Source organism: Marmota monax, unplaced genomic scaffold, assembly GCF_021218885.2.
Source record: "Marmota monax isolate L192 unplaced genomic scaffold, Marmota_monax_Labrador192_F-V1.1 WCK01_AAM20220418_F8-fsc00012, whole genome shotgun sequence".
Classification (NCBI taxonomy): domain Eukaryota; kingdom Metazoa; phylum Chordata; class Mammalia; order Rodentia; family Sciuridae; genus Marmota; species Marmota monax.
The window spans coordinates 14,727,664-14,749,311 of NW_026695227.1; the positions used below are offsets into that span (position 1 = coordinate 14,727,664).

The window sequence follows — 21,648 nt, forward strand, 5'->3', positions numbered from 1 at the left end:
ATCATATTTTAACTGAATGACTTTTTAAATACTTTTTTATTGTTCATACCCATGACATTTTTTAAAACAGTAGGCCAATTGTTTTACAGAATGCCCTTCAATTTGGGTTTGTTGAACATTTCCTTGTGATTAGAATCAGATTATGCATTTTGACCCTCAGTACTACCTAAGTGGTGTTATATCTGTGAAAGTGATGTGAATTTTAATCCCTCAATCAGGGTATTGTTCTCTGGTTTCACCAGATGTATGATTTTTTAAATCACAAAGGAAATTATTTTAAAATAGACAAATGCATTGCAACAACAAGGAACTAATTTTCTTTTTCTTTTTGCAGTACTGGGGATTGAACCCAGAGGAACTCTACCACTGAGTACACACCCCTAGCCATTTTTAAATTTTTTTATTTTGAGACAAGTTCTTGTTAAATTCCCAGTCTGGCCCTTAACTTGCAATCTCCCTGCCTCAGTCTCCTGAGTTGTGACATATGCCATAGGAACTGAATTTAAGTGAAAAACTCTATCTAATGCTCTCTCATTTGGACAAAGAATATTTAATATACCCCATGGATGATGCTGAATTTGAGAGCTAGAGTGGGACTTGAAAGCATCAGTTTGCATAAAAGAAATGAAGGTTTGGAGAGGTAAAGTAACTTTCTCAGAATTAGTGGCAAAGACAGGACTAGGAAAAGCATCCTCTGTCTCTGATGTCACCCTTCTCACCCCACTGTCCTTGTGAGCAAAGCATAACAAATGCTTCTGCTTCTCAGCTGTCACCAAAAACTCTTCAAGAAAAGAAACCTTGTTCGTCCTCTCCTTGCCACTTGTTAACACTCCCTGGTCTTCAGTTTATTCTTCAGACCTTTTCACATTAAAAAACTATCCATGTCCAAACTGGAAATGAGTTTCCTGTCTTATCATTTAAATGAGTTACCTTAATCCCTGGTTATCTCAGCAAACTCACCTCTCCCTGCTCGGCTTGGAGCCAGCTAAGAAGGAGATAAGGAGCCTGGACTACAGTATGTTGGATTCGGTCCTCAGAGGTGTCTTTGTATGACTTGTGAGTAGAAGAGTCATGAAGTTTTCTTTTTTCCTGGCTCAAAGCAGAGTTAACTGTGCTATTTTGAAATCTACCAAAGGCAGACAGCCGAAGAACCTATAATTGCAGAGGGACTGTCATTCCTGGCAGCTGTGTCTGTGTATGTAGGTGGTGAAGGGCAGGACTGGCCCAGCAGTAGGGTCAGTGCCAGGCAAGCTGAGATTTAGATTCAGTGCTATCTTGATTCTAGCATATTTCCTGTATTGTTTTGTTCACAGTAGCAGAACTGACCTTTCTGTGCCTCTGCTTCTCTAAATGGAGATTAAAAAAAAAAAGAGCTGCTTTTACTTGTCGACATGGGTATTTCATAAAAGCAAGTGGAGAATACTCAAGGGGACAAACTTCAGTGGCTCTTCCACTTGATGGTAGAACTTCTATGGCTGAATTGTGTCCTCCCTGAATTCACATGTGCAAATCCTAATCCCAGTACCTCAGAACATGACTGTATTTGAGAGTCTTTAGAAAGATAAATTAAGACAGACATGGTATAAACCTGCAATCCCAGCTAATCAGGAGAATGGAGGATCACAAGTTTGAGGCCAACTAGCCTGGCCAACTTAGAGAGAACCTGTCTCAAAATAAAATTAAAAAGGGGTTGGGGACGTATGAGATCGTGGGTTCAATTTCCAGCACCATATTAAAAAAAAAGTAATAAAGTTATAATGAGGCCATTATTGTAGGCCCTCATCCTGAAGACCACATAAAGACACAGAAGGCAACTATCTACAAACTGAAAAGTGAAGCTCTGGAAGACACCAATCCTGTGGGTCCTTTGATCTTGGACTTCCAGTCTCCAGAATGATGAGAAAATAAATTTATCTTGTTTAAGTCTCTCTGGTAGTGGAAGTTTGTTATGGCAACTCTAGCAATCTGATACAGGGACCCTGGGGAAGTGACTTAACTCTTCCAGGTAGGATAAGTGACATAATTCACAGAACACAGAACAAAATGTAGAGCCCCTTGTTAAAAAGATTGTTAAGAATTTCAAAATGGCCATAGCAGAGCATTAAACCAAGTTAAACCCCTCTAAGCTCAGAGGTCCTGAACAGCTGCACACTTCAAACCCTTCCCTCACCAGGAAGCTGCCTCTGCTCTAGGCCTCAGTTTAGACATCTGCAAAGTGGTGCTAATAATGGCACTTACTTTTAGGGTTGTTGGGAAGATTAAATCAGATTCTAAGATAAGCTCTCAGAGGACATGAAAGGGTGTTCAAAGTTTCACATTAATTGTCTTGCCTGGGTTGAGTCCCGGGATCACAGGAAAGAAGAGTTTGTTTTCTTTTTCTCGATTTATGGTCAGTGAGCCATTAGTCAGTGGGACAGAGAGTGTTTATGGCGGGGTGGGGTGGGGTGGGTGTGGGAGCAGAGACTTTAAGAGCTGAGAGATTCTGCCAGGTGAGCCATGCAAATCATCTGCTGACTGAAGTCTGGGGGTCTCTGCTGCAAGGCAAGTGATTTCTTTTTCGGCCTCCCCGTCTCCTGCCGCTGCCCAGGAAGTATGCCCCAGTGCAAGTGGCATTTGGATCCCAGGCTTCCGTGTTGTTGCCTGACTTTCTGACAAAAGTGTTATTATTTCCACACACATGACTCTTTTATTCTATAAATAAATAAAGCTTTAGAAGGCAACTGAACACAACCCTGATTTCTAAAATGGGACAGGACAAATAAAGCAGATCGTTATAAGGTTGATACCCACGAGGAGACAGAGAAAGTCAGGGGATTCTGAGTGGCATTTTGGAAGGGGCGATTATTTTATTTGACATATTTATTACTTTCTAAAATCATTTCGAAGCCAGCGGTTTGAACATTTAGGATAAAAGGCCCTTTTCAAAATAGAATAAAATGCCAACACTAATAATTTTTCAAACTATCACAAGGAGATGATTTTTTGTTTAAGACATAAAGTTCTAAGTAGATCTTTTACTGGTATCAGCAGATTTTGTGGCATAGTGATCAGAACACACCTTACTGGTTCTTCTTTGCAATTTATTTGCAATTCACCTTTCCTACAGGAGGGTTAAATCTATGGGCCCAGCTCTTCTTTTTTAATACGATGGTAGCATTTGTTGATTGCCCTTCTGGTAGGAAAGCTCAGAACTTTACAAATGAATCTACAAGAAAGCAGCATCTTTCTTTGAAGTGCTGGTCACTCTCCCAGATATACTCAGTAAAAGCAAAACAAGGTTTATGGAGGGAAGTTATTTGGATTTATTCTTAGTGAAAGAGATGATAGTGAGTTATGTCCTGACTTTGTTTTCATTATAATTAGAATAAATCTATATTCCTTCAAGACCCAAAGTGATCTGGCTGCCGAGAGACTGTAGAAAGATAAAACAATTTCCAAGCTCCTTTTCTTTGGTCTTTATTCATCGCCCCTATAATCATAGCCTCTTCATTCTAGTTGCTTACGGAAAGGAATGAGGTAGGACAGGGTCAGTAATTAATATAATGATATTTAATTAATATGCAATGATAATTACATGTTGTAAACTAATATATTCTTAATTCCCAGGGTATATGGCAAATATACCTCCATGACAGCTTGGGGCTAACCCAAAGTAATGTAACATCATAAAGAAATATGAGTTAGAGATAAACTCTGTCTCCATCACCAGATAGTAACTTCAAACACTTTCACTTTGTTTCAAAATAAAAAAGAAAACACTTCACTTTGTCTAGTACATTTCTTTCAGGGCCGGTAAATTGCTCTCACATGTATTATCTCACTTAAAGTTGGAGCATTAGTTACGCTCTTTCAAGTGGAAGGCATTAAGGGGTGGGGGGTAGTCAGATGATCTCAGGTGATAGAGATTTAGTGTGTAACTACCCGGAGAATGAAGGAAATCGGGAAGCCACTGAACTACTAGGCCTCAAGAGAACTGGGGACTCAAGTCACTCTACTAATCTATCTTTCTTGTAACTCAGGTTCTCTTTCAGCACAGATTCTAATGCCAAACTTGAATTATGCTACTTCTTAGCTATGTGTCCTCAGGCAAGTTACGAAAACTCTCTGTGGCTGTTTCCTCTTTTAGAAAATGAAACAGACCTCCTCCACATGGTTGAAGTTTATACACTTAAAGTATTTAAAACAGTAAGCAACCACTGGGCTTGGTGGAGCATGCCTGATCTCAGTGCCTTGGGAGGCTGAGGCAGGAGGATAGAAAGTTCAAAGCCAGCCTCAGCAACTTAGTGAGGCCCTAAGCAACTCAGTGAGACCCTGTCTCCAAATGAAATACACACAAAAAAAGGGGCTGAGGATGTGGCTCAGTGGTCGAGTGTCCCTGAGTTCAATCCCCGACATCCACCCCCCAAAATAAATAAGACAGTACCCAACACACAGAAATTGGAATTTGCTTTCATCATTTTTGTTATTGTTACGTTTTCGATTACTTCAGCAGATACTAGCTGTCTACTACCCCCATGGTATCTACAAGACTTCTGATTACTACCTCTTCTATATGTGACTGTTAGCATCTGCCCCTTTCAGTTTTATTGTTTTACTTCAGTTACTGGATACTTTTGTTTATTTTATTTATTTAGATTTTTAAAAATAGTGCTGGGCATTGAACCCAAGCCCTCATGCATCCTAGGCAAATGCTTTACCACTGAGCTACACCACAGCCCTGACAACTTTCTATTGATCTCATCTTCTACCTTCTCACGCATGCTTCCGTTTATTGCTTTTATTCTTTGTGCCCCTTTCCTTCTGCTCTTCTCTATCACAAGGCTTTCTGGGTCTCACTTTTAATATCTGTAGAGAAGATTTCATTGGGCCAGCTAGTGACTAGTCAGTGTGGATTTCTGTCAGAGTTCCTATCTTTCTTGCCCCAGGCTGTTGGCAAGGTTATACTGGATTGTCTTTGAATGTGATGAGAATCCATGGTCCAATCAGTACTATGGAAGGTGGCAAGGGTCTCAGCATGTTAGCTGAGGAATCCTGTGCAGAGAACCATTTCAGACTCTGTTAGGAGGAGGCCATGGTGGGAAGCAACATCCAACTTTCATGGCTCCAATTTAAGACACGCTTTTGCACTATTGCCACCCATTTATGATGGAGAAACTGAAGCTCAAAAAATATCAAGTGATGCTAGGTCGTATAGCTTAGAGCACATACTTTATATTTAATTTTACCAAAGGAGAGGTGCTATTTCTTACACTTTATTTAGTCAGTAATGGGTGATGATATTTTTTTCCTCTGGAAATGGCATCTTGAAATGTAAAGAGTACTTCTCTTGCTATTACACAATATCTCATTTAGGATTCAAGCAATATAGAGTCAAATGGAAATTATCTCAGGTGAAATAGAGGTAAAGAGGTTTAATTCACTTAAAAGACAGACATACTGAAGGATAGTTGTGTCACTTTGTCTTTGTTTCCTTAATACTCTGGCTAGTTTAACAAACCAGAATATTAATTATCTGGCAATTGAAATGCCATAGAGTCAGCATCCTTCTGTAGAAAAGTTTTTTCTGAAATAGAATTTGGAGGGGCAGGGGAAGGCAGCAGAAAATCCAACTTTTACAGGACTTGGGAGATAGACACTTCAGACTAAAGATTTATTTATCAGCAACTTGTTTCAACTTGCCAGGGAAATTCCTTGAGTGAAAACATTTATCTAAACCAGTTGTTCAATTCTCATCTTACATCTGTTTTTAGCTAAAATTCATTCCTTAGTCCTTTTAGACAGAAGTTTGTGGATTGAAATGCCACTTTAAAATGTAAATTCTAGTTAAGTGGAAGAATTCCAGTTAAGGATTAGGAGAGACTAAATAAAGAAACAGTAAATTAATGATTGTCCAGGTGAAAAGGTGAGCGAGCGGGGTAGAAATTAATGAATCAATCTGAGGACTGGGAATCACGTATGGCACTGGTCCAGGGAATGGCATGCACCACAATGTCGAATTGGATAAATTTTGATTAGTAGTGAACCATGAAATATTATTTGAAACATGAGCCTTACTTAATATTGTGGCTTGTGAAAATCAAAGGGGGAGTTACTGGTTATGAATAATGCTCTGTTGTTGATTGAGCATGTTTCTGAGAACCCTAAAGAGGTTGTCCATAATGCATGTTGGGAGGAAGGATGGCAGCCTTGGAAAGGCCTGACAGTTTGGGGGAAAGACTGGGCCTGCTGGGGATGAATGCTGTGCAGATCATCTGCATGGACTAGAAAACAGGAATTGCTTCTCTATATTAAAAAGGCTGGCATACTCTTTGGGTACCTCTATCAGATTATAGGAACCTAACTTTTTGTTTTTTGAGACAGGGACTTGCTCTGTTGCCAAGGTTGGCCTCAAACTCCTGGATTCAAGTGATCCCCCTTCCTCAGCCTCCCCAGTAGCTGGGACTACAAGAGCTTGCCACTGCACCTAACATATTTTTTAGAAAATTTAATTAACTAAATTTATAATGGGGTTAATTGTTTAAGAGAATTTAATTTGTTTAACTTAGCTATTAATTGCACATTAATCAAAGATCATGAAAAGAGATCATTCTTAGTTTTAATTAATTAAAAAAACTTATAAATGGATTAATGAGATGCGTAAGTTGAATGAAACTAGGTTTTTTTTTATTTATCTGGTGGGCAATCAGAGAATGACCTTGGGTTGTAAGGAAAAAGTGATTAAAATAAGTCTCTCCCTGTGGAGCAAGATGTGTACCTATTTCTAACCTGTCTTAATAGGCAGAAGGAGGGCTGGATTCATAAATGATGTTTGGTAATAGTTGAATAATGATTTGGTATTCAGCTAAAAGATATTAAAATAGTATCTAGGTTGTCACCAATGCCATGCTTACAATCAGAACAAGCAAAAACTTCCTTTAGAAAGAATTCTAAAACAATGATGTTTCATGTAGACTTGGTTCATGACTTATACCATGGTTTAGCCCATTCTGTGTTGGCAATATGCCTGGGATCAGAACAGCAGGAGGATGCAAAATCCTTTATTATCAGTCCAGTGAAGTTATTCAATTTCTAAAGACCTAGCCATAGCAGGTTAGGAGTTTAAAGCAAACAACAGCATTCACTTATTCATTCAGTGAATTTTTTATTGAATATCTACAGGACAAAAAAGAATCTATCATAAAGGATGTAAAGGTGAAAGGACCTAGTGTTCTACCCTCAAGGACTGTAAAGGACTTATAGTCAGTGAAGGATATAAGCCATCTATAACAATAATAGTACAGTTGTTTTATGTCACAAGAAAAAGAAATATGTTTATCATGATCTATTATGTGTCAGGCAATATGCTCTTGTCTATGACATCTGGTCAGATCCTTGTAACAACTATGGGAGATGGATTTGAATAGAAACCTGCAAAAATCATTCATAACTGAGGATATCTGATTGGGGAATACAGGTGCAAAGGAATTCAGGTCGTGCAGTCTGTGTGGTGTGGGCGGACAAAGAAGCTTAGTTCAGAGAGCTAAGTGGGGGGCCAGGATGTAAAGGCTCTTGAATGTTAGTCAAGAAAGTCTAGGTTTTGTGCCTTACTAAAGTCAAGAGTGACCAGGCTGTGTTTTAGATAGCTGCACCTGGAAGCCTGAGAAGACCAGGCAGGCATGATGATTAGGGCAGCAGTTTCTTGGAGTCTGCATCTAAACAAACTGAAGTAGGGAAGGTGCCCTCAGGCCTGCTTTTGGAACATATTTCTGTTCCAAAACAAGCTGAAGACTCAGCTTGGTCTTTGTTACTCCAGAGGGCAGAACTAATAGAGGGTAAATCATGGACAAACAATGTTTTAGATATGGAAAGGAAAAATAGCTTGGGAGTCTAGCAGACGTTGGTTTCAATCCCAGTTCCTGGTGTTCTAAAGCAATCCATTTACACAATCTTGCTGTGCCTTTGAGTTAGTATGTTACAATGCTGCTAGTAACATTCACTTTACAGGATGGTTGAAGGATTAAAACAAGGTGGAGACCTTTTGGGAGAAAAGTCAAAAACAGCATCTGGCTCAACTGGAGAAAGATCTTCAACAGTGGGCTGCTTTCCTAGTTTGTGTCCTCCTGTTGCCAGGGAAATTCATGCAGGGGCTGCAGGCCACCTGTCAGGAATGCTGTAGAAGGAGTTCTTGCATCCGATAGGGGTTGCATCAGAAGACTTTTAGGACTCCTCTCTGCAGAATTTCTGCTGCTTTGGTTGTGCCCCATCCCCAATAGTGATGATAATACCTGGTAATGTTCATGGGTACCAAAGGGAAGGTTAATCATCAGAATAGTTAGGCAGAAAATAGTTACCTAGACCTAATTAATGTTGAAACCATAGACATTGTAAAGGGGACATTTTCATTAAGAGAGCTAAGACCCAGGATAGTGGGTAAGTCCTAGGTTCCTGCCCATCTGCCATCTGTTTTTGCTTCTGTTGCAGTGTCCTGATCCTCTGGAGTCTTCCCAAGACACCATAGGCCAGTTATTTAAATGTGTTAGATTCTTTTTTAAAAAATAAAATCTTATAATGAAGCCTAAATGGGCTGGAGTTGTGGCTCAGTAGTACAGCGCTTGCCTAGCATGCGTGAGACATTGAGTTCAATCCCCACCACCACATGCAAAAATTAACAAATTAAAAAAACAGCTGTCAGTGGTTAAAATGGGCTGCGGTGGGGTAGGAGAGGTGGCTGAAATCTTCCCTTTCTCTGGGTAATCCCTGGTTTGAATACTGCTGCTCCAGACCTGGCCTGTTTTCAGCTCTCCTCTGGAGTCTTTTGTTTTCTGGATTCCGATGGCAGCTGTTATCATTCCAGCTGCAGAGGGGATGGGAGGCAACTTCCTGTTATTCTATCCTGCCATCCCTACGGGGGTGGACATTCCTCCCCCATCTCCTGTGTTCAGCAGTAATTTGGAAGAACTTGAGCCTAGAGGCAGCCAATCTATTTCTAGGGCTGGAGGAATGGCCATGGCCAGTTTGAATGGCCAGTTTGAATGGCTATGGCCAGACACTGAAGGCATCTGGGGAGCAAGGCAGGTAATGGGCACTGACAGACAAGTGCATCTCCGACTTAGAGGAGGAAAGATGAGTGGCAGAGAGAGGTTGAATTGTAGATTCAGAAGGTGTCTGAGTTAAGGGTTGTTAAATAAATGGTGGGTGGGTGAGTAGGGGGAGGGAAGGGCTCTGATCCAAGCAGAGATAGAGGATAGAGGGGGTGTGGGGAGGTGAGGGTGTGAAGGAGGGGGGGCTTGAAGAAATCAACGTTGAAGTTTTTGGTCAAGGGATTATTTGGAAGGAGAGCACATTTAAGATGTAAGAATGGTGATCTCTGCATCCTGTACAACAAGAGAAATGACAAGTTGTGCTAAAAAAAAATGAAAGGAACGCAAGAGGGAAAGAAATGATATGAATATATATTTCCTGGGGCCCTAAATATTAATCAAGGCTTTTCATTGAATTGACTATAAGGAACACAAAGAGGAATGAACCAGGGAGCTTACTCTTCAGAAAGCAAGAAATGTATTCAACAGGAAGGCAGGAAATGTATTTAACTGGACATGTAAAACCACATATTTATTTATTTATTTTTTTGGTGGTGCTGAGGATTGAACCCAGGGCCTTGTGCATGCGAGGCAAGCACCCTACCAACTGAGCTATGTCCCCAGCCCCAAAACCACATATTTAAACATCTGTACAATCTCAATTATGCTTATAAAAACCTCTGACATAGGTATTGTCAGCCTCCTTTTAGAGAGGAGGTAACTGAAGTTTAATTTTAGTGACTTCCCCAAAGTTACTGACCTCAGTGGCAAAGCTGTGCAAAGGACTCACTCCCTATTCTTGTTCATTGTAGCACAGCCAAATCTTGGCAGAGGACAAAGACTTTAATTTAATTAGGCTTTGAGAGAAGAGTGGGGATTCCAGTTATGCCCAAAGATGAGAAACAAGCGAAGATCTGTGAGAGACAGGTTTGATTGCAGCAGAGGGGTTCCCAGGAGTGATGTAGTAGATAAGGTGGGAATTTAAATAGAAGCCAGATTGGGGAGTTTTAAGAGCCAACCTGAGAATTGCAGGGAAAAGGAGCCCCGAGGAACGCCCCACTTCCATTCCTTATATTTAGTAGTGGTGCAGAGAAAGAATTAGAGCTGGGTGGGTGGGTGGGGAATGGAATCAGGAATACAAGTGAGGAGTTTGAAATATTTTATATTATAATAATACTTTATATTATAATAAAATAAAGTAGGTGTGAAAGCCATAGCTCAAGCCTGTGGGTTTTTTTTTTTAAATAGCATTACAGTGTTTGAAAGAATGTGGAGTACAAACACGTGTGTATAAACACAGGATGGTTGTGGGGATTAAATATAACACAATGCTGGAGTCCGCACATCTACAAATTTTGACAGACTGGTGAAATGGATGACCAGTCATCAATTACAAAACAATAAAAAGCAACAGAAAATCAATAATTAATTCATTGCATTTCCAGAAGATGATGGATAATATGCTACCTATATCCTATAAAATAGAGCCACTTTTCAACATTCGTTTCTGCCTTGGATAAACTGAAAGAACGTGGTCTGAGAATCTTTGTTTTCTCAGCCAAGGGAATTACACAGCGAAATACCCGCCAAGGGTAAATGTTAGTTAATTCTTAATGATAGCTCAGCCAATGCAATTGGTTCCATTCAACAGTAATTATTCTCTTGTGGTTTGTTGAACTCAATTGTGAGGTTTCTCCCCTTTCCCCCTTTTCAGTTGTTGCTTCGAACAGCAGTCTTAAGGTCCTTAAAAAGGTAAATAATACACATATGTGTATATATATATATATATATATATATATTTTTTTTTTTTTTTCTTACTCTGGAGATTCCATCCTATTTGCCTTGGAAGCTTGTGTGGCGTGATTTTTTTCATCGCCAAAAGGAAAATCAGTCACATTAACCCACCAGTTAACAATCCAGAGCTGGGTCGCCGTTTCTAGGGATTCTCTTCCCAGTCTCTGGAAGTGCTTTTAAGTTTTAAATTCCCCTTCTGAGGCAACACCCAGCAGACCCACGAAGAAAAGGCAGGAGGGTGAGCTGGCGTTTCCTTTATTTGCATGACTTGAAGCTAGCCATTTTCTGCACCACGCGCCGCCGGGCTCTTACTTGCCCGTGACACAGAGGCAATTGTTTTGCCTCAAAAAGGGGGCTTGGGTGGGTTGGTTTCGTTTCTGATCTGGAATATAATAAATACTCCAAGGGGGAAAAAAAAAAGTTTAAAACTCGGCTCGCCAGGTTCTTCGCCATCCCATTATCTCCGTTCCTCACAGATAGCAGGAAGGGCAGCATTTTTTTCTATCAACACCCACTTCCAGCCCAATCTCGCTCAGCGAGGAATGTATAAAATTAGTGGACTCCTCTGAGTGACGCTCGTCCGGCCCAATCAGTGGGGGGCGCAGGCGCAGCCGCCCCGCCCCGCTGCCAACGCTCTTTGGCTCATTCCTGCAGGCGGGGACGGGAGAGGGCGGCGGTGGGAGGAGGAGGTACCTGGGGCTGGGAGTGATGTCAGCTCCCAGCTCGGTGCCTGCCCGGATTCCTGACTTGGTGTAGGGCAGACAGGGTGGGGACTGGCCGGGGAAGGAGTCGTGCGCTGCTGGCCTGCGGCGGGGCCCTGTGGCGGGGCTTTGAACTGGGAGCAACGGTGAACGGAACTTTTGGAAGTAGTGCCGGCGGCTCTCCACCCCCAGGTAAGGGCGGTTGGCCGCGCTCCCTCGGCCACCGAGCAGAGTGGCACAGCTGCGCGGCTGCAGCCGCCCCTCCCCTTCCCGGGGTCGATTTCCTTTTTCCAGCTCGCTCCTGTTTCCCAAAGGGGACCCGCACTTTTGGGGGGCGGAGGTGGGGGTAGGGCTTAACTCCTTACGGCGCCGCGGCGGCGGCTTCCGTGTGGAAAACGCCCGCACGGCTGGGCGCCGGGGGTCTTGTGTGTGTGTCCGTGGGCCCCGGACCCTGCTCCCGCAATAATTCCAGAGAAGCCCAGTCCGAGAAGTGTGGGTGAGGGTGGGCGACGGGGTCCTTAACAATGCCACAGATATCTTAGGAACCATCCACTCAATAATTAAGCTTTCTGAGAGGGAAAAAGTTTTGTAATTCTTCAGTCTTCCTGTGGCCTGTTGTTACACGTTAAGTAAAGTAATATCAATCTTTTGCTTAGAGATCATCGTACAATCTTTTTTTTCTAATCTGGTCAGGATGTGAGAAATGCACTTGGGGTGCATTTATTGTGAGCCTGTGGGAAAACTGGTCTCCTTGGGCACACTCTAAAACTGACCCCTGTTCGCTTGCATTTCTGCCCCAACTTTGGGCTCCCTGGGGGGTTAGGCAGGCCGCCCAGAATCTTCACATCTGCTTCCTGTGGCTGCCTGACCTGACGGAAGGATGAAGGCTGTTAGTTGTGTTTTCAGGAATCATTTTTTTTAGATAAGCGAGTTTTAAGAGGGAAATGTGGTGGAAGGCATACAAGCTCTTCATTATACGGCGTGTGAAGTTTTCAACATGTGGGACCAAATCAAATCCTTGCTTTCACTAAGAACCCCAGACAGCAATGCCGAGAGAACTTGATTTAAAAGACTATGTATGGTAGTTAGAGGAAAGCTTTTGCTGCCAAGAGGGAAAAAGTCACTTTAAGAAGTGTAAGACTGTGATTCCTATGTTTATTTCCTGTTTCAGACCTATTCTTTTTCCTGCGTGGAGATTTTGTGTGTGCAGGTCACTAGCTGAATGTGATTGACTTTTTGAAGAAAAGAATTGACTCTGCACACTGATTCAGAACGCTGCTTATCAGTACTTCAGGGCTCATTCTTTTGGCTGAGACTTGCGAGTAGTTTCCCTTTTCTTTCTTGCAGTCCTCTGTAGTGAAGATCCTCCTGTTGCCAGGTCTGGAGGAAATGGAGTGGACTTCACTGTGAGTCAGGAGCTGTTTCCCAGGCCTCTGACCAAAAGGGCATTTCCAGCAGGTGGGGAAAAAAAGAAGCCACATTAGTGATGGAGGACTTTATGGATGGTTCTCTTGTCTTTGTAGCAGATGACAGGTTTCAGAGCTAGAAAGACCTTGTTGTGTTTTGTTCTGTTGTTGTTTATAAAACACCTGGGTGTGTATTGTTCTTAGTTCCTGCAAAAATTAAATAGCACAGGGTGGATCAGAGCAGGCTTTTTGAAAAGAGAATGCATACTTTACTGGAAAGACCAGAACATTTTAATTTTGGTTTGTGTTTTGGATGGAAACACAGAAATTGCTAATGGCTCAGCAATAATGGTGAATAAGATTTTTCTGTTTATGTTCTATGGTGAGTATGGAAAATGTACTGAATTTTCCAGTTTGTTTTTTTCAGTAGGAAAGATGTGGAATTCTTGTGGGCTAAAGTGAGCTCTCCCTACTTTGGTTGATTAGAGTATTCAAACTGCAGCTTATACTATCAAAAGATGGAGCTGCAAAAACTAGACAGGCAAGCAAAAAGTATCTTTAGGATATTATCTTCATGCGCCAAATTCAGATTTACACTTTCTTTCCAAGAAGCTAGTCTCAGTTTAGGGACTTGAATATTTCATGGCTCTAAATTTGATTCACAGTGTTTGTAATAACAGTCATTTTACCTTATTTTTCTTTCTCCATCCATGTTTATAGGGACAGATGTGGTACAGTATAACATGGTATTCTAAAGGACAATATTTTAAAAAAAAAGTTTGCATTATTGACAAAGGTAGGATCAGGGTTTGGTTAAATTCCTTTTGATAAACAGCTAACATTGTTCCAGTGTACTTTAAAAATTAGGGTCAATTGGCCTTAATGAACAAGTATGGACTTGAAATCCAGGCCACACTGTAGTTTCAGATCAATAACGCCTAATCACAGGGTATCAGACAGTTCTTGGGAACAAGTTCAATGAGGGGGATTTAGTCAACTATGTGGTCTTTTTGTCACTCTTTGTACCAGCATGAGATAAATCAGTACAAGATTATTTCCCCATTACTTACTGATTTATTATTTTTTAAAAAAATCTATCTTATCCATGACATGAAATATTTGTTTTTGTAGTGAATTTTGTTGACAGTTTGTTATATTAAAATTAATTTTTGAGTTTCTCATCTTCATTTTTAAAGGTACCTTGTCTCAGAATACAGCGTTTTTGAACTGCTGACTGAAAGAAGACCTCATTCAACATTCTGACTTTTCAGAAATATTAGTACATGTCTCTGACCTGATTTGGATTACCTTCTCAAAACAACAAATGAATGAGTTAATTAGAGCATATTCATTCATATGTCACCTCAAATGAAAGCATGGGCAAGATGCATTGTATAATCCAGAGATTACCCTAGAAAGTTCTATCAGTTTTGAATTAAGAAAAAAAAAATCACAGTTGTGCAGCTAATTATGAAATCTTGCAGGGAGCCATAGTTGTTATATGAGATGGGTTTAAACAAGAGATTCAAAGCTGTTAAGGCTAGTGTCACATTTTGATGCTTGGCATTGTTTGGAAATAAAGAACAATGTGTTTGTCCTTTGACTAGCGGTTCTGTTCAATTAAAAGCTGATAATTTCACAATTAAATCAATCATCAAACTGTCCAAAAACTGACACTACCCCAAAACTGCCGCAGGCTGATGCAGTTTTCTCATCTGTAGTATTTTATGTCATTTATTTCTCACACTTATTGTAGTGTGTGTCAGAACCTGTATTGTCACATATATCACAGAAGTTGATGCTTTATTAATGGAGCTCATGGCTCAAAAAAACAAAAAACAAACAAACAAAAAAAACCCCCAAAACTACTTTGAGTTAACTCACTCTACAAAATACAAATATTTTAAAAATATTTTATTTTAAATACAATAATTATTGATGTAAGTTTGGCATTAAATGTTGATGTTTCAGAAAGCCAAATGGTGAGGGTTTTTGTTACTTCAGTATTTTTTCCCCCTACCTTAAAGGAACTGAAACACCAAACAGCTGGAATTTAAGAAATGGGCTCTTCCAGAAGTTTAAAGTTTGCACACTTGGTAGGTAACTGGGGGGGAGAAGGGAGGGTCTGAGTTAAACATGTAGCACTCTGTACTTTTTCTGAAATGTGGGCTTGGACTCTGAGTGGTCCAGGTGGGTGTGTTGTCACAGTTTGCGACTGTACTTGGGTTATGAGTCTCCCTGGAACGTGGTGTGACTCACGTTTTGACTGGCGCATATGCACATCCTTGTTTTTGTTGGCAAGTGTAAAGGGTTGAGAATAGAAAGACCATTTGGTGGTTTCTGTACAGTGGTACACCTAAAAATGTCCGTGACTGAAGGAACTGTACAGACTCAAATTGCATTGAGTATCAGTCATGCTGGCAAAGGCTCATAGCTTAAATATGGGTGGTGTAGGAGGAAGATCAAGTACTATAATGTTTGGGGCTGACTGTAGATTTCTTGGACATCCTCTGAACTCTAGGTTTAGGCATATTTACCTCTCCTTTAATTTAGGGAAATCAAACACTGGACATAAAAACACACAAGTTTAGGGAAGCAGGTATGCTTATTCCTAGAGTATTTGTTAAAAAGGCAAACTTAACTTCACCTGGTGAGAGACTGAGAATTTGGTTACTTATTTCTGAATAAGACTTGCCACTCTTTTCAGAAATAAGTAACCAAATTCTTTAGTGAGGGAGACAGTTCTTGAGAAGAAGTAGGTAGGCCCACTGGGAAATGTGTTAACTCTTTCATAGGAGGGTTGTTAGGCTGTACAGTATCACTCAATGTGCCTACATTATCTTGTGTTTCTGTGCCTAGGATGTAGATCACTGCAGTTCTTTTTCTGGCCTTTTGTCATCTTTATCTTCATCTGTATTACATCGTACAAATGTCATCTCACTGCTACAGAGTTGTATGAGTATTTATGAGGAAAGTTTATTGAATCGCGTTTATTTGGAAAAAGTGAAAACTATTTTTAAACTCTGGCCTACTTTCTTCATGTAGTAGCTTGACAGTGTAGCTGCAGTTATACAGATAAAGTCCCTATAACCACTATCTTTTTCTAAAGATGCTGATTTTTAGAACAACACACAGTAGAGAATTTTATTTCATTTGAATTGGAATTGAAACATGTTCTTTTCTTATGAATGATAGAAGAGTCAAATGGGCTTCTAAGTTAATTCTGGGAAGTGAGAAGGGAGGTAGGGAGTCATTGAGCAGTCAGGGGAAAACACTCTGTTTGAACCTGTGATTCCATTAGGACCATATGTGTGAAGTCACCTGGGTCTCAGTGTTTTTCCTCTGGATCAGCTGCTTGGATGTTCTTGTCAAACTTTTACATTCTTCCATCCTCCACTTCCAACAGTGTATGACTTTGCATAACTGAAAAAGCTTCTAAATACAGAATTTAGGTTCTTAGTTGTTCTTTACTATTTATTCTTTGCCCAAGATACTTTGATTCTTTAGGTTGACTTGCCCTCTACATCACTCTGTGGACTGGACACACCCAGATGTGTATCCTGCCCATGTCTTCCCTACATCTAACCCCATTTTGTTTAATTCACCACCATGGCCAGTTAAAAGTGCCCAATTTTCCAGAATCCCCTGCAGCGGGGGTATCTTAGTGATGTAGTCTAGGCCAGTGAGATGTAAGTACCAGGGTCCTTCCTCCCTTATCCCCAAAGCTCTGATAAGGGGACAGCCTCTATGAGCTCACCTGTTAGGCCTTTTGTTTGTATTTCTTTTTTCTCCCTGGAGAAAGGGGACAAAGCATCTTGTGACCAAAGACAAAAGGCTTGAGGATTAAGAATGGCTGGGTAGAAGATAAGAAGGAGGCTGAGAAGCTGATGGCATTCTGAAACTGCTGTATTAGACCTTGTCTACCCATGACTTTGATGAGAAAAACAAAATCTCTAAATCACAGAAATTGGATATGTACTTGTAGCCAAATGTGGTCTTAACTTGTGTCTAAATTTTAAAAAGTTATCTGTTCTTTAGGAATTAAAAGGCATTATTCTGTATGAGGGGAAAAAGGGTAGGACTTTGGAGCCACACAGATCTCAACTTGAATCCCCACTTCCAACTTGAATTCTGACTTTGCTGTTTATTACAGTCTGATATTGGCAAATAATTGAACTTCCTTGGGTCTCACCTTTGCATCTATAAAATGGTAATAATAATGTTTGTGTCAGACAGTTTTTGCAAGGATTAGACATAATTAGAAATTATTAATAGAAATAATAATGTATATTTGGCCTTGGTAGATTTTCAGCAAAGAATGACATGATATTACGGAAGGAGAGTGTAGTGGGGAGCCTGAGGAGGGGGAGGGAAGTAACTCAATAGCCCTTCTCCTCATAGGGCCTCAGTAAACCTAGGTGGAATGGGTGAATGGTAGGCTAGTATTATAGCTGCTATCATTTGTCTCCATCTGCTCATGATTCCTTTTAGCTCCCATCTTAGTCCCACATGCCCAGACAAGGATTCTTGGAACTTTCTATTCTCCAATATTGGTTGAGAAAGTAAAGGATGTTTTTATGAAACTTTTATTAACTATAGCAAAGGGATAAAGGTGTGGGCTCTGGAGCCAGACAACTGTAGATTAGAATCCCCTGTCCTTAATAACTGTGATTTTGGTTAAGTCTTTTGTGAATGGAAATAATTGGGTGGTTATGAGGATTAAATATGATAATGTGTGTGAAGCACTAACAGCTGTTTTCCTGGCTAGCTACCTGTACTGGACTGAATATAGTTACTGTTATTATTTGTTGAGCATTTGATGAGCAATTCTAGCCTTGGTATAAGGTCCTCTTTGAGATGAAAAGATGAACAAAACATATTATTTACCCTTTACAGTATTCATGTATAGGAAATGAGGACAGAAAAGGGATGGCATATCTTATACATAACCATTATAAAACCAGATTTTGAATACTACTTAGCTGTTAAAAAGATTGAAAAGAATATACTGAGTTGTACAGGTATCTGTATATTTTAAGGAAAAAAACTCCCACATACATAACGTGTTTGGATTTGTCAGTGCATGGGGAGGGGGTTAGAATGTCAGAGAAGATGAAGGGGGCTTCATTATTTATTTTACAGCATAATATGTTTCCTTTACAATTGCTGCACTTGACTTTGTTTGCCCATGCATTTCTCTTGCAACAGAAAATGTGTTAAATTTAAAAACAACACACTGTTGGACCCTTTGGCGGTAGGTGAGGAAAGATCATAACTTAAGCTAGAATAATCACTCAAGCAAAGGAAGAGTGGGTTTATTGGGGTCCCACTGAAGGAGGTAAGGTTTGAATGGGTAGGTAGGAGATTTTGAGGAGGAAGTGAGGATACCTGGGTTTGGAATAAAATTTAGAATACAATGATTAGATTAAGAGAGATGGCTAGAGAGATTGGTATTGTTGGGAGGTAAGATATGTTGGGACTAGATCTCAAGAGGTTTTTAACAGGATTAATAAGATTAAGCTCTTCAATGGAATTTTTTTTTTTTTTTTTTTTTTAGATGAGGAGGAAGGTGATTATTTTATAAAGATGACTCTGGAAATAGAATGTTGAATGTTCTCTGGGGTAAATGTGGTAAGAGGAGTGGGAAGGACAGAACACCTTTAATTAAGAAGGGTACACAAGCAAAAGTTGAATCTTAATGGGAAATATGATGAGTTAAGATTTGACCATCTGGAGTTTGAGATTCCATCATGATCCACAATTATCCACCTTAGTTTTCTCATTAAGTGAATTGATAAAATAATAGTACTTGCCTCCTCAGGTTATTAGGAGAATAACAACAATGTAAGAACAGATAATGTTTACATCGCTCTTAAAATGTAGCAGGCACTGTTCTAAGATATTTAACTTAGACATAATTTCACATCACTCCTAAGAAATACATAATGCTATTGTACCTGTAGTACACATGAGGGCTCTAAGGCTAAGAGAGGCTAAGTAACTTTCTCCAGGTCACACAGATGATTCATGCTAGACTCAGGATTTAAACTCATGCAGTTAGGGCTCCAGTGTCAGTATCCTTAATCTCAGTTACTTCATATACCTGCAACTGGCTTGCTTCTGTACTTGGTACATTAAAAGCCATTAAGAACTGTTGGATGGTATTATTCACATAAAGATTTTAAGTAAGAATTTAGATTTGGAGTATAGGCATAGCCTAGAATAATAGACCACCTTCAAGGAGCTTTCACATAAAGAATGAGGGTAGCTGAACTCCTCAAAGAAGATCATGAAGAATAAAAGAGAAGCAAGCACCCAGCTTTCAGGGAATTATTGATGTTTAGAAATGGTCAGGCAAAAGAAGTAGACAGTGGTGACAAAGGGAAGAAGCTCAGTCAACATAGGGAACTGTCCACACCACCCAGTGCAGCAGACTGGTCATGAGGACGGGCCTGAGATCTATACCTAGTCCACTTACCAGGCCATTTCGTGGATTTGCCGGGAGTGGTTTCAGTAGCATGGAAGAGATGGAATTCAGAGGGCAAAAAATTGAGCAGTACATAGGTGGCAGTAACTGCAGGTGGCCAGTTAATCTGTTCTTTCAAGAACTGATCAGAGAAACATGGAATAGTAGCTTAGGTTAGAGGAAGGTACAGAGAGAAAGGGTGATATTATAAAATGAAAGAGAGCAAGGAATGAGTGCAAGGTGTGGGCGAGAAGGACAGGGATAGACTGAAAATTGGGAGGAAGGGTGACTGGTGAGTCTTAAATATTTAAGGACACTTCTTTGGATGGGCTGGAAGAAAGAATGGGGGAGGGGGGAATGGGGAAAAATGGTTAAAAGTTGAGTGAGTCTACTGCAGGCAGTGTGCAGTAGAATAGGAAGCAGTGAAAGGAAATTCATAGACAAGTAACTGGCTCCAGAAAGGCTAGCTGTAGGGATTACTGGTACAGAGGAAAAATTTGACAGAAATCTCTCATCTAAACAATACAGAGTGACATATTTGCAAGGATGTGTCTCCAGGCAGGAAGGTAATTTATTGAAGTGGAAAGTAGTGGTCCAAAAAAAAAAAAAAAAAGGAAATCAGACAAAAGGAAAACTTGACTATATTTGAAGTAGGAATATTTAAAGACCAGACCAGACTTAATGTTCACAGACCAGCTTCTTGGAGAAAACCTGAGAAACTGCCTGGGTTTGGTGCCACAGTCAGAATTTGGTTACAATGGAACCATCAAGGCACTGGGAAATATTCTAGAAAGGAGTTGTCCAGAGGAGAGACTACTGTGTTAAATATTTTCCTGACAAGATTGTGTTTAGACTTCATTTTAACTTATTACTTTTAGTTAACACTTTAGTTGGAAACACATTATGTTGTGGTGTTTAAGTAGATTTGTTGTGGTAATGACATCAGGGTGATAGAGAAAAGGCTTGAAGCAATCTAGTAATTATGAGTGCAGTGCAGTGGTTCCCCTCTTATTCTTGGTTTCACTTTTTGCTGGTTCAGGTATCTGCAGTTAATTGTGACTCAAAGATATAAAATGGAAAATTCCAGAAATAAACAATTCATAAGGTTTAAATTGTGTTCCATTCTTAGCAGCATGATGTAATCTCATGCTGTCCTGCTTTGCCTTCTCAGGACATGAACGATCCGTTTATTCAGCATATCCACCCTGTATATGCTATCTGCCTATTAGTCACTTAGTAACCACTTTAGTTATCAGATTGATTGTAGCAATATTGCAATGCTTGTGTTCAGGTAACCTTTATTTTGTTTAGTGACCCCAAATTACAAGAATATGATGCTGGCAATTAGCATATGCTGAAGAAACTAGCAAATGTTCCTTTAAGTGAAAAGGTAAAAATTCTTTTTTTTTTTTTTTTTTTTTTGGTGGTGCTGGGGATTGAACCCAGGGCCTTGTGCATGCAAGAACCCAGGGCCTTGTGCATGCAAGGCCCCAGGGCCTTGTGCATGCAAGGCAAGCACTCTACCAACTGAGCTATATCCCCAGCCCCCGGTAAAAATTCTTGACTTAATAGGGAAAGAGAAAATACCATATGCTGAGGGTGTTAAGATCTACAGTAAGGGGCTGGGGCTGGGGCTGTATCTCAGCAGTACAGCTCTTGCCTAGCACGTATGGAGGCACTGGGTTCAATCTTCAGCACCACATAAAAATAAAGATATCATGTACATCTACAACTAAAACATATTTTTAAAAAAGATTACAATAAGAACAAATCTTCTATCCATGAAATTGTGAAGAAGAAAAAAGAAAAGAAGTTTGTTAGTTTTGCTGTTGCACCTCATATTGCAAAAGATATAACTCTGATGTTGTGGTAAGTGTTTAGTTAAATTTTGGGTGAGAGACATGAATTGAAAAAGTTTGCCTTATTTTGTAAATGAAACTTTATCATAGGTATGTATAGGAAAAAGTATATGTATAATGGTTAGTACTATCCTGGGGTTTCAGGAATCCCCTGGAGGGTCTTGGAAGGCATTCCCCTTGGATAAGCGGCGGGGGGGGGGGGGGGGGGGGGCTACTGTATCAAATCAACATCACTCCATCAATCTTTGATGGTTCTTTTGGAAGTTGCTTTGAAAGATATCAGTATTTATTTCTGCTGTTCCTTCCTAATAGAAGGATAAAAATGCTGATAAAGGTACTAAGATAAAAGATTTTTCCTTTCTT

General features: G+C 40.2%; 1 protein-coding gene across 15 annotated transcripts in view; it reads left to right on the plus strand.

The window, feature by feature from the left end:
- The first annotated feature begins 11,528 nt into the window (after positions 1 to 11,528).
- Positions 11,529 to 21,648, plus strand: part of Ppfibp1 (PPFIA binding protein 1) — a 227,915-nt gene continuing 217,795 nt past the window's right edge. For 13 of the 15 annotated variants that reach the window (XM_058576178.1, XM_058576186.1, XM_058576185.1 and 10 more), the window contains exons 1-2: positions 11,529 to 11,746; positions 12,902 to 13,012. The gene's annotated coding sequence lies outside the window, so the exon portion shown is untranslated. The remainder of the gene's footprint in view (positions 11,747 to 12,901; positions 13,013 to 21,648) is intronic. The other 2 variants (XM_058576179.1, XM_058576180.1) reach the window with 1 other exon arrangement.